This window comes from Dasypus novemcinctus, chromosome 6 (genome assembly GCF_030445035.2).
Source record: "Dasypus novemcinctus isolate mDasNov1 chromosome 6, mDasNov1.1.hap2, whole genome shotgun sequence".
In the NCBI taxonomy this organism is placed as follows: Eukaryota; Metazoa; Chordata; class Mammalia; order Cingulata; family Dasypodidae; genus Dasypus; species Dasypus novemcinctus.
The window spans coordinates 117060967-117073007 of record NC_080678.1 but is presented as its reverse complement, the minus strand read 5'-3'; positions in this window follow the sequence as shown (position 1 = coordinate 117073007).

The window sequence follows — 12041 nt, the reverse complement described above, 5'->3', positions numbered from 1 at the left end:
GCTGATTCGGGGGGTTAAACGTCACGCGGACGCCCAAGATGGAAATGCTCCGGCTCGCGCCACGTGGGCCAGCTGAACCCTAACGTGCCTCCTACGTCCCCCAGCTCTCATGGAGCCGGAACCTCAGAGCAGCCCGTCATGGCCAGCGCCGGCGTGGCCCCCGGGGGCAAGAGCGGCCCAGGTAGCCTTCCTGCTGCCCCTGGCCGGGGCGTGGAGGCCGCTCCATGGACCCTGCCTTTCGTGCGCTCCTCTGCCGTCTGCACGGGACCCTGCTCCTCTGCCGTCTGCACGGGATCCCACCGCCCCACCGCCCCCGGTTAAGCAGTGAGGCCCTCGTTTTCACGTGGTTAGAGAGTTTCCCTTTTATCCAACGGAAAGCCTGCCCTAGCTCTGGACCCTGACTCCGGGGTGAGCGCGGGAGGCTGTGGGCCACCAGTGTCCTCCATGCGACCAGGGGAGCCCCTTAATCCCCGTTGTTACTGAGCTCCCATGTCCTGCGGGGTGCAGAGTCTCCACCCGCCTTACGGGTGAGTAAACTGAGGCTCCAGGAGGTTGAAAAACAAGCCGAGTCACAGACCAGGAAGGAACGGAACTTGGGGGGCGGTTCTCAAGTGCCAGGAGCCCCCTGGGGACCCCTGAGCCAGGCGGCCACCACTCTAGCTGGGGTCTGGCTTGGGCCTGGGAAAGTTCCCAAAGGGGTGGTGGGGAAGCAAAGCCTCCTGGGCCGGCCACCTCCGCCCAAGCCCCCCTGCGCCTGGGTGGGTGTCACCCTGGGGTGCTGTGGGGGGGCTGGGCAGGAGTGGGACCCGCACAGGGGCCTGTGCTGAGGTTGGGAGGGGGGCTGCTCAGCCTCTAATTCGAGCAGGGCTGTAAGCAGGTCCCTGAGACAGACAGACAGTTGACCACCTCCTCAGAGCATCTGGTGTTCCCCAGGGCTCCCCAAAGGGTCCTGCAGCCCGGAGAGGAGCCCCTGCAGAGACCCTTGGGGAACAGCCCACCCGGGAGGGGCTTGTCCCCACCCCAGGGGTGCCACTGTCCTCATGGCACTGCCGGGTTGACCGGCTTCAGCCAAGGACCGGTCACGTCTCGAGGGAGTGGCCGTGGCACCGGGCACCAGGGCGGCCCCCAGCAGGCCCCCTTGGCCCAGGAGGACATCCCACCCCCAGCAAGCTGGGCCCTCAGCAGAGCCCACTGGCCTGCAGGGAGCCGGGGTCCCCCAGCCTGGCCTGGGGGGCCTGGCGCCACTGCACCCACATCCTCTGAAATGGACCCTGTTTACCAACCAGAAGGGAGAGCCTCTCCTCCCCCGCTGTCCTCTAGCTTTGCTCCTGCATCTCCGCCGAATCCAAAAGCCACTTCCTCTCCCTGAACTCCATCTGCAGCCAAATCCATCTCCCTAAAACCCTCCTTGTCCGTGAGCAAATCCGCTCCCTTTGTGCAAGGAGCCCGGGTCTTAGTGGACCTTATATACCCAGGTTAGTACCTTCTGCCCTGCTTTTCAGGGCTCTTGTCCCACACCGCCCTGGGCCCCCACCCAGGCCCACAGGCCCACCTGTGGGGTGGCCCTGTCATCTGCAACCTTAAACCCACACAGCATCTGGCACCTCAGCACCTGCCAGGCTCAGGCTACGCCATAAACACCTCTTGACCTGAATTCAGGTTTATTTTAGGCCAGTTGAATACATCTCAGTCTGAGCCTTAAAAAGAAAAGAAAAATCCACAGATCTATTCATGGGAGCCCACGGTGCATTGCCTGACATCTGGGGCAGGAGAAAAATCCGTCTGTCCCTCGCCTGGACCTTCTCTCTACCAAGGGCCTTGGGTAATGCGCGTCCGTGTGCAGTATCCCAGGTGAGGGCAACAGTTATTGTGTTATGATCAGGGCTTCAGTGCCCAAAGGGATCCGCTAATCCTCAGAGCGACGGCTTTGTGAGGCAAAAGAGGTTATCAGCATGAACGCTGAGCTCAGCCCAGTGGGGTGATGTGTCGGTGACCCCGCCGCTCTGGAGCTGGGAAACCAAGATGTAAGCACCACACCAAAGCTCCTCGGCCCAATCATAGCGAACAAATGAGGGGTCCAGACCCTTCCAACTGTGAGCACAGCTCTGCCCGGTGCCTCCAGCCCCGGGCCAAGGGGGCACCATTCCAGGGAGGTGGGCCCCAGTTACCCCGGCCCCCCATGGCTCACTGCCCAGCCCCCATGGGGAGTCTGCTTCAGGCTGCCGTTGGCTTCCCTTGTCCTTGCTTTGTGGGAAACCCCTCTGAGAAGGAGCTGGTGGCTGGGAGTCTCCCGCTGGCACAGAGAGCGCAGATCCGGAGCTGTCCGTGTGGCCCCCTGGAAGGTTCTGGGGAACTTTGCCTGTGAGGGCGCTGGCCCATGGTCAGAGAAGGGGGCACGCCGCTAACAAGGTGGTGGCTTCCACCGAGCCAACGCCTGCCACGGCAGGGCCTGGGCTGGGCGGGTTAGAGCCACTGTTTCCTGCCACCAACCGAAGCCCAGCAGGGAGTGGCCATCTCCATTTCCCAGACGAGGAAACTGAGGCCGAGAGACGTTAAGGTGGTGGAGCCACGTGGTGGGGACAAGGTTTGAGGTGGATGAACCCGGCTTCCACCTGCGTCTACTTCCCCGCCATCCACAGCCCTGCTCTCTGCTCCTGGGAGCCAGCAGCTCCCAAACAAGCCCTGGGGTGGGCAATGGGGATTTTTACTTTCTGCCTTCTAATTTTACATATCGTTCAATTTTTTTTTTAATAAGCATATATTGGTTATGTGGCCAGTAAGAAAAAAATTTGTTTTCGTTGGGAAAATAATAAAATAGAGTTTTATATGTCAGGGGAGAGCATGGTGACGTGAACTCTACAGTACCTAGCTAAAGTCTGTTATGGGTGGAATCACGTCCCCCACAAAGTCATGTTCGGGTTCTAACCTGCTTCTGTGGGGTGACCCCATTTGCAAATTTGATCTTTAAAGGTGTTAGGGAAGGCCAACCAAGTCAGGTGGACCTTAATCCAACAGGGTGGAGGGAAGGTGGACCCGGTAGGAGGAGAGTGATGGGACAGAGATGGCCAGGGGACAGGGGCAGAGGCCGAGCCAGGGACTGAGTCAGGCCAGCACCAGCACACTTGCAAGGAGGCAGAGCCCCACCGACGTCTCGATTTTGTACCTCTGGCCTCCACAACCATGAGAAAATAAATTTCTGGTGTTTAAGTTAACCGGTGTGTGTGACTTTTGTTACAGCAGCCCTGGCAAACTAAGGCAGCCTTCTCTGTGTATTTGACATCAAGTATGGCCAAAGTTCTTGGCTGAACCCTGGGAGCACACAGCAGGGTCACACTTCTCAACCAATCAATATGTAAATAAACATATCCCTCAAGCTTCACACTGCCCGGGGCTCCAGGTCCAGGAAGCTATGGACATATGCAGGCTCTGATTGGACTGAAGCATCTATGTTAGATAATTGCACAATTGGCCACAATTCTTCACACTGATCTATACCCTCTGCAATGTGAAATGGCTGCTCTTTTAGTTTCCCACAGCTAAAACAAAAACCACACAACGGGTTGGCTTAACAACAGGAAGGTATTGGCTTATGGTTTCAGAGCACAGAAGACTTGCTCTCCTTCAGGGTCAGTGTCTTCTGGCTCGCTGGGAATTATTGGGGTTCCTGGGCTCCTCTGTCACATGGCAATGCACATGGCAGCATGTTCTCCTTTCTCTTCCTTCTTTCATTGACTCCCAGCTTCTGGCTACTCCCATGGCTTCTCTCTCCATGTCCAATTTCCTTTTGCTTCTCAGGACTTCAGCCATATTGGATTAAAGCCCCCCCTGCTTCAGTTTGGGCACAGCTTAGCTTCAGATCTCTTCAAAGTCTCATTCACAAATGTGTTCACACCACAGGACCTGAACATGCCTTCTGTTGGGGGGGTTTCCATCCCCAATACCGCCCTCCTCATTAAGAGGTGGCATCTGTTTCCCCAGCCCTTGAATCTGTGGCCAATGGAATGTGGTGCAAGCGGGAGCAGACCCGTTCTGAGCCTAGACTAGGAGAGGTTCTGTGCACTTTGCTCTCCCTCAGGCCTCTGCCGCCACTATGAGAGCAATTCCAGACTAGCCTGGGGCAGAGAGACACTTTGTGGAGAAGAGTCAGGGCTGCCCAGAAGCAAATCATTCTAGGTGAGCTGCAGCTGATTACCACTGCGTGATGGCACCCAGCAGAGTGCAGAAGAACCTTCCAGCTGAGCTCAGCTTCAATGACCAAGCCTCAAAACCCTGAGCTAAATAGATCACGGATGTGCTTTGTGGTTGCTTGTTACGCAACATTGTGTGGCAAAAGATAGCTGAGACAATATCAAAGCAGGTTAGTGTTCTATAATCAAGGCTGAGCTTGGCTCCCCAAAGGAGACATGACCTGACCACACAGTTGCCCTTGGGTCCCTCTCATCATCTTGGCTTTGAATCTTCTTAACTGTGGCCTCTTCATCTGCTGATGGAGTAGGGTCTGCTTTTGCTGGAGAAGCAAAGGGCTTTCCATCAGTGATCATAAAAAGCATAATGTGGGGGTGCCCACACCATTATCCCACCCCAAGATTCCAGCAGTCTATACACCTTGCCGCTTACTGTTAGCAAAGGGGCTGCAGTGAGAGCATCCAGAGGCACTTGAAGAGGATTCCCAGGAGCTTGGGGTCTCTGTGCCCTTCTCTGAAACTAACCAACAGCACAGTGGAAGACAGGAGCAGAGGCCACGGGCAAGGCCTTATTGAATCAGGCGGTCTGGAGCATGCCTACCTGCTTCACGAGTTCCCAGCTCTGTGGCCTTGGCAAAATTACTTAACCTCTCTGTTTCCTCATGCAGAAAATGAGGTAACAGAGGTTTAGGGCAGAGTAGTGAGGAGATGAAGTCTAATAGCAAGGGGAACCTTTGTTTCAGGGACAACAAATAATAACATTAATTTTTTTTAAAAACTCAGATTTGGTTGACAAGTAGCCACTCTTTTAATGCATTTAAGGCAATAACAAGGGAAGCAGACTTGGTCCAGTGGTTAGGGCATCCACCTACAACATGGGAGGTCCGCAGTTCAAACCCCGGACCTCCTTGACCCGTGTGGAGATATCCCATGCACAGTGCTGAAGCATGGTGTCCCCCGCGGTGTCCCCCACGTGGGGAAGCCCCACGTGCAAGGAGTGCACCCCGTAAGGAGAACTGCCCAGCACAAAAGAAAGTGCAGCCTGCCCAGGAATGGTGCCGCCCACATGGAGAGCTGACACACAAGATGACGCAACAAAAAGAAACACAGATTCCCGGTGCTGCTGATAAGGATAGAAGCAGTCACAGAAGAACACACAGCTAATGGACAGAGAGCAGACAATGGGGGTGGGGGGAATGGGAGAGAAATAAATAAATTAAATTAATCTTAAAAAAAAAGAGAATAACAAAAAGAGTCTTTTACAAATGGCTTCTCACTCCACCTAGAAACTCATTACAGGGAAATTTTCTTGCTTTTTTTAAAAATTTATTTTATCAACTTAGATGGAATTTACTAAAAAAGGGTCATAATTTGAGGTAAATAATTCTATTATAGTGTATCCCCACATGAAGTGTTCCCCAGAACCAAGAGCGGTCCCAAGCTCAGCCGTTTCACCTGGAGGGCTTCCTGGACGAGTGTACCTGCCACAGGCTATCTCCACTGTCACAGCAGGAGCTACCCACCCACCCACAGGTTGCTTGGGACAGCACCCACCTCTGCTGGGGCGGGGGTGCCCCAGAGCCTGAGGCGGCAGGCTCGCACTGCTGGCCAGGTGCAACCTCTTCCTGAACAGGTGCCTTCTGCCCTGCTGCCGCAGGAGCTGTCTTCCAGCACTCTCCTCTCCACCTGAAGGTCAAGGGTACCCACGGCCCACGGTCAGGAGGGGGCATGCCCACGGACACATGCAAGGTGGGCTGCCAGGCACGACGCCCGGGTGGCAGGTGCACCCAAGGATGCATTCTTTCTCCCTAGCAACCCGAACGCACTCTCGCCCACCCGCCCATGTGCAGCTCACGCCCACCCCCACCTCCTAGGGGCCTCTGCTCTCCTGCTTCTTCCTGGGCAGCTTGTGCCTCCCTGGCCAGCGTCCTTGAGCCTGCCACACCCAGATGCCCTCCTCTCGACTTCTCAGTGGCCCTCCTTCTGCCCTCGGGGCCCCCGTCGATGTCCTTCTATCCGCCTTTCCTTGGTCCCTCCTCACCTGTCTCTAAGTTGCTGGCTTACCTGTCCCCCCGCATTGCCCTGTGTGGACGCTTCATGGTAGTGGCCCAGCACAGCGTCCCAGGAACGTGGAATAAGTGATGGAAATGTACGTTGTCCGTCCCTGACGGAAACTCTGCAGGCCACTGTGGCGTCCAGCAGAGGTGAGTGGCATCCGTGGACGTCCTCACGTCTTTCAAATAAATATACCCTCCTTGCCCATGAAGCCTCTGACTCCATTGACAGGAGCATGTTCACATGCCAGAAGGACAGGATTCCCGGCAGGGCACAGCATGGGAGAGCCATGGTCTGCCCCCTCGTTGGCAGCACCCCCACCTCTCTCCTCCTCTCCAGCCTCACGGCGTCTGCTTCAGTTGTGGTCTCCGTTCTCCAGCTTGTCCCTCAACTCCCAGCTGGTCTCTAGCCTTGCCTCCCTCTGCTTCTTCTAAAATGCAAAGCTCCTTAAAATGTGTACCATCGATACCATACCTAAGTCCCCCAATCCCAGCCCTGCCCTTGCCTCCAGGGGGACCAATCTGGGGTGAAATTCGGGCTCTGGAGCTCCCCGCAGGATCAGGCTGAGGCTCGTCTCCACTAGAGACCACCGCCCTGCTCAGCCTCTCCCCTCTCCTCTCCTCATGCCATATCACACACACACACACACACACACACACACACACACACACACTAGGAGCCCCAACAAACAACTTACAGGGTCCCTGTCTCCAGCTTTGCTTTGAGGAAAACCAATGCAAGTCAAATGCCTGCTGTATGCCAGGTCCCTTGCTAGGCAGTGGGGAGTGCACAGGGCAGCAAGCAGTGCCGCATGACAAGCATCACTCGGCACCCCTCCGTGGGGCACAAGATAGCAGAGAGAGCAGAGGGGAGGGAGTGGCCAGGGACTTTGCTCACAGCCCTGAGAGCCTTGGTAGCGTCTCTTGACATGAAAACAGCCATGTTGATCAACTGTGAGGCAGTTCATCTGTCAAAATTTGGTTCTAGGCCTCACCCAACCTGTAGGAAACTGGAGTCAAATTTTGATACGTGAACTGACTTACGGATAGTAAACATGATTGCTTTCATGTCAAGAGGAACTCTTAGAGATCTCAGGGGTTGTAGCCATGTTAGGAAACTGGACTTGTCTGAAGATTTTCACTAGGACTAGTGATGAGAATGTTCTAGATCATCTACCCTATCCAATATGGGAGCTGCTGGCCTCAATGGCTCTCAAGCTCTTGAAATGTGGCGAGATGACAGAGGAGTTGGCCTTCTAACTTAACTTCATTTTACTTGATTTAAATTTGACTCATTTAAATTTAAACAGCCCGCGTGGCTCGTGGCCACCGTGGTGGAGTGCACGGGTCTACACAGCCCGCATGGCTCGTGGCCACCGTGGTGGGATGCGCAGGTCTACACTGACCACGGTGATGGTGCCCAGGACCAAGCCCACCAGCCGTCTGACGTGGAGGCGGGGCGGGGTGAGCGGCCACTTCTGGGGAGCGCAGCAGGCTTCCAGAACCAACGGCAGTGGCCACCGCTTGCAAGCCCCCACACGTGGCCAGCAGAAGGCCGTGCGCAGGCTGGCCGAGCCGCCGGGCTGGGGAGCAGGAGCCGGTGCGGACCTCGGCGTGCTGCCGGGGGGCGCTCGCCGGGGCTGCCGGAGACTACGGGAGGCAGGCGGCTCGTCACGGGGAGCACAGGGCCTGCGCCTCCTCGACAGCTTCAGAGCAGACCCAAGCTCCCGCACCGCAGCCCCGCCGCTGAGCAGTTCTCTGCCTCAGGTCCGTGTGCTGTGCTGCTTTTTAAGCCTCAATGCCCTTTGGGGTGCAGAGAGAGCCCCAGTATGTGCAGTGAAGTCTTGTGGAAACCAGGCGCCGGCCAGAAAGGGTTTCCCCTGTGCCCAGTGACCCCGACCCAGACAGAGGCCAGCTCTCGCTGGGATTTGCCTGGGCAGCCTGTCATCTCTTACCTTGCAGGGAGGCCTCAGGTTCAGACCAGAGCTCAGGTGCTGCCACACTCGACCCAGGTGAAGGCTGCACAGCTGTTTCTAGCCATGGGGCATAGGGTGGGAATTTGTATCTTAGTTTTTGCAAATCAGGGGCCTCTCCCGTGCCTGGGACTGCAGAGGTCCTCAGATGCACAGAGGGGGGCGGACAGCCCCTGCCTTGATGAGGTTGACAGCCCACGAGGACAACTGTCACTTAGAGAGACAGGAGGACATGGGAAGGACCCAGCCTGGGGTCATAGGAAGTGTCCTGGGGAGGGAACTTGGACCAGGAGAAATTTCGGGGGTTGAGTTGCAGGTGGAGGGAAAACCATGGAAGCAAAATCCTGAGATATAAATGAGGTGGCAGAGGCCCCAAAGGGAGGGCCACTGAGGGCAGGGCCGGAGCCCAGGGCAAAATGGCAGTGCCAGGCCCTCCTTCAAAAGTGTTAAGGATTCCAAGAGGTGACAGCAGAGGATTAGCCCAGGCGTGAGGCCTGGAGCATGGCCTCTTGGACTGCCCAGGCCACGTGGTCTAAGCTGACCCTGACCATGGGAGTAATCCAGGAGGAACCAGAGCCTGGTGGGGAGCCCTGTTCTGGGCCCCACAGGGGTGTGCTGTGAAGGTAGAGCAAACCCTTTGGGTAGTGGGGAGCTAAGAAGGAGTTCAAGAGAGAGGGACGTAGGCAGGTGTCTACTTTAGGAAGAGCATGCAGGAAGCACCTGGATGTTGGATTGGAGGGGCAGGGTAAGCCAGAAGGAGGGAAGGGAGAGACGAAGGGAGGAAAGAGGGAGGGAGAGAGGGAGGAAGGAAGGGAGGGAGGGAGGGAGGAAGGAAGGAAGGAGGGAGGCAGGCAGGCAGGCAGGAAGGAAGAAGGCAGGAAGGCAGGAAGTCAGGAAGGAAGGAAAGAAGGAAGGAGAGAAGGAAGGAGGGAGGGAGAGAGGGAGGGCTGCTGGTCTGTGTTCTCCGGCACATGCCCTTGCAGCACTAGTTTCTAACAAGTTTTTATAGGTTTCAGATGAAAGTTCACACATGCACACCACGCCCAGTGCCCCCGATCCAGCCAGAGACCAGCTTTCACTGGGATTCGGCCAGGCAGCTTGTCATATTCAAAAATTTTGTAAAATGCTGATAAAGTAAAAAATTTTGCAAAATGCTATGATAAAGTTTAAACATTTAAAAAGTTGAGGGAAGCACTGTGGCCCAGTTGAACTCCCATCTACCATACAGGAGGCCCTGGGTTCACATCCCGGGGCCTCCTTGTGAAGGCGAGCTCACCCGCACGCTGCAGAGTGCCGCCCGGCCCACAGGTGCCACAGAGAGCCGACTCAGCAAGGTGACGCAACAAAAAGAGGGTTGTCTGCGAGAACACAGAAGAGCGCGCAGCGAATGGACACAGAGGACAACAAGCAAGCTGCAAGGGGGAGGGGAAATAAAAATAAATACAAAAGAAAAAGACCTAAAAAAGTTGAAACACTTCTGTCTTTAAGCTTCTTCATGCTCTTTTAAGGAACAATTGCGAAAAATCACCCAGGGGCGATATTGCAGGGAACACTTTCCCAAATTTGTTGAGAACCTTTTAAGGCAAGCACCTCACCTTAGGAGGGGCTCATTTTTATAAATTCCTCTAGCCTGCTACTTCCTCTGAGCAGGGATGGCAAATGAGTCTCATCTTGCTTGCCAATCCCAAAATGCCTCACATGCTATGTTGAGCAGGATTCTGAGGTTGTTTGTGGACTCAGCAGGAAGGCGTTCTGTGATTGATTAGCAATGTCTGCCCAGAACCTACAAGGAGAGGGTGTGTAGCAGGAAGGCGTTCTGTGATTGATTGGCAATATCTGCCCAGAACCCAGGAGGAGAGGGCAGGGGTGCATATGTTCACTAGGTGTGGTCCCTGCCCAGGAGAAAACCTTCAGAGAAACCCAAAGGCACGAGCTGGTGGGATTTTGAGTATCTTGTTACAGACCTGGTTTGGTGGAACATGAAACTCTGCTGACCAGTAGAGGGTCATTCCTAAAGAATAGACGTGCATCTGCCCGAGAGAGAAAAAAGCACATGATTAGATTTGTCCCCTCTGGAAAAAACAATTCATTTCCCACATGTGGCAGACACTGCAGTAGAGGCTGGAAAGCTAGAAATTTGCTTCCTGGCAGTGACTATGCCCCAGTTTTGGCTAAAGACGTAAGGGAAGTCCATTGGGGGAGGGAGAGGCTTCTGAGAAAGCTTCTGCTTTATAGTCTGAGGGATTGAATGTGACTGATTCCATATTTTCCCATTGTCCTTGCCTTAATCTCTGATGTGCTTCATGGAACCATGCAGCCATTTTGTGACCATGAGGTAACAAGCCTAAAGAAAAAAAACTAGTAGCTAAGTAGAGTGGAATGGAAATAGTCTGGAACCTTGATGACAATGCTGAGCTGATAACCAAGCCCAGGACTTCTTAAGTAAAGAAAATCTATATCTGTGGTTCTTATAAACAGAAACATTTGTATCTGACATGCTACAGTTCAACCTGATTAAAAAGCAACACATTTTGTCTGGAAGAAGTTTGATGTGATGGGAATAGCATTGTGTGACCTCTCTGAGCCTCATTTTCCCCATCTATAAAGTGAGTATTTTGCCTGAAAGCTCATGAGGATAAAGTTAAAAGTACCTGAATATGGTACTAAGAATAAAAATAATTGTCGGTATTACACACAGAGCAATTACAATCCCTAGGCCTTGCTCTACGTCCTTTGCTCATATTAAACTCACTCAGTCCTCACAACCACCAGTGAGGTAGGTATTTTCATTATCCTAAACCTGACAAAGGAGGAAATTAAAATAACGGCAGGTTAGGGGACTTGCCCAAATCAGACCTCAAACCTGGACTTAGACTCACATGATTTGGACATTCACCACTTTGTGCTCAGAGGCACAAATGTCCATTTTTTATTTTTGTGGGGCTTCTCAGTGCCCATAAGATCTCTCTTTTTAGGAAAGAATTCTGCAGACTTTGGAGGGAAGATGTTGAATGAATGAAACTTGCCACGGAAAGATCTGTGGCTTTTGAGGGGTCCTGTGAGTTTCACGGACGTGGGTTTTGTTTTTGCATCTCTAGGGCAGGGCAAGTGTTCAGTGTCACATGGGGCAATTAGCCCTCTTCTTTGCCCAAAATTGTTCCCCTAAACCAGCTGTCCGTCCCATTGATGGATATGACACCACAGCAGGGACGTTTAGCTTTTGCACCCTCATTTCCAGAAAGATGAGGCTGAGCAGGTGGGGGAGCAGCCCCGAGCAGCGCCAGAGCCTCTGTGCACCCTGGGGCCCCGGCCCGGGTCCCAGGGCCCTGTGGCAGGGACTCTGAGCTCACGACTGTGCACCCTGGGGCCCCTGCCCAGGCTCCCGGGCCCCTGCGGAGGGGACTCTGATCTCACAACAGGGAGCCATGATCCCACTTGGAGACCCATGGGCCTACTGTGCTCCTCAGAGCCCCAAAGAAAAGCAGCCCCCGGCCAGGACATGTCCTGAGAGGAGCAGAATTTCCAGATCTGCACTTTTTCCTGGAAACACCAAGGATGGAAGGACAGAAGCCCCTGCTTCAACGCCCACAGGGCAGCCCGCCCAGTGCTGTGTGCCTGCCTTCTTTATTTCCTTGGAATTTCCTCTTTTTAAAATTAGACCCAAAAATTGCCTTTTGGAACTTCTTGCTATTTGGAAGCAAAACATGTCCATTGAGAGAAAAACAAAATTACCCCTGATGCTGCCGTCCAGAGATAATCACTGCAAACACCTTGCTGTACATGCTTTTAGAGCCTGCGTGTGTGTGCTTATCCACACCGTGTGTATTAAA